This window comes from Solanum dulcamara, chromosome 7, assembly GCF_947179165.1.
Source record: "Solanum dulcamara chromosome 7, daSolDulc1.2, whole genome shotgun sequence".
NCBI lineage: Eukaryota > Viridiplantae > Streptophyta > Magnoliopsida > Solanales > Solanaceae > Solanum > Solanum dulcamara.
The window spans coordinates 33,166,157-33,167,701 of NC_077243.1; positions in this window are offsets into that span (position 1 = coordinate 33,166,157).

Consider the following 1,545-nt stretch of genomic DNA (forward strand, 5'->3'; position numbering starts at 1 on the left):
GGAGGTGATGTGGGGTCATAGAGGACCCCTAGGACCGAGCTAAGTCCCAAAAAGGTTCGTCGTGGCTAAGTTAGGATGAGTTTGTGTATAGGGTCAACTTCTAATGGCCCTATCTTTTGAAAGACGGAAATCTAGATGGACCATGACTTATTAAATTAAAGGTCGTCGAGTCTTCTTTCCAACACCACCAAGAATGTGAATTTTGGAGTTCGGAGTTGAAAGATATGACGATCCTAAGACGAGTTAGCACGGTAGGAATTTTATTTTTGGCCTGGGTTGCAACTGCTGGGGAAATGGCCCTGGCGCTATAAAGGCGCGATGCGCCACTATCGCGCCAGAAACATGCCTCAGTAGTTTGGGTTCTGGCGCGGCGCGCCACTAAAAGTTGTGTAGGGTTTTTCAGGCCAAATTCCCAAAATTCAAAACAATGGCCTTGGCGCTGTAAGGGTGCGACGCGCCACTATCGCGCTAGAAACATGCCTCAGTAGTTTGGGCTCTGCCGCGGCGTGCCACTATGAGGTGTGCAGGTTTTAGGCGTATTCAGCCTGGCGCTGCAATGGCGTGACGCACCACTATCGCGCCAGGTGCGTTTTTAGCCTATTTTTAGAACTTTTGAGGAGGGGTAATTTGGGAAATTACCCAAGTTATATATGTATTGCCATTGGTCATTTTGGGATCAAAATTTCCAGCTCTCTCTCTCTCTAAAAGCCCTAGAAATCTCTCTCTCTCTCTCTTCTTCTTCTTCTCCATTTCCAATAAAAAGAGTTCAAGAGCTTCAAGATTTGAGTCCTCTATTGAAGACCCAACACCAAGGTTTTCTTCAAGTCTTCCCTACGGTTTGTAAGGCTATCCAAAACATGGGCTAAGTCCACTCATGTGCCCTACTCTTGCTTTGAGGTTAGATATCCATGAAAAATGAAGTTTCTTGGTATGATTCATGTTTGAATGAATTTAGTCCCCTATTTATTTAATGACATATGTGTTGATGTTGTTGAGCTAAGAAATTCCTAAAACCTTCATGTTAGTATGAGTTGATGGAGATGACTTGTTATTATGTTTTGTTGATCTCTTTAGCCAAGTGATTATGTTGCTTAAGTCATTTTCCTTAAATGTGTTATTCTACTTAAATTGTTGAGCTAAAGTCATAGAGTTGTGATGAATCTTGAGGAGATGTCATAAATGCTTACCTAAATGAGGCTTGATTGAGTTAATTGGAGGATAGAATTGACGAGTGGACAAGTTCCTAAATGAGACTTGCCATTATGACTTAAATTGAGTTAAGAATGAGGATAGAGTTGATGAGTGGGAAATGTTCCACATGAAACTAGCTGTGATGGCTTGTTTGAAATGATTGGAGGGAGTCTTATGAGTATAGAGTCATGGGAGGAGTATCGAGCACCGAAGCGGGTAAGAGTATAGCCCAGAAACTACACCGCCAACGTAGGTAGGGATGGAACCATTAAAGTCGGATGTTTCCCATGGGATCGAACCGTTAAAGTCGGATGTTTCCTATTTTACTATCCTGAAATGATAGGACTTGACTAA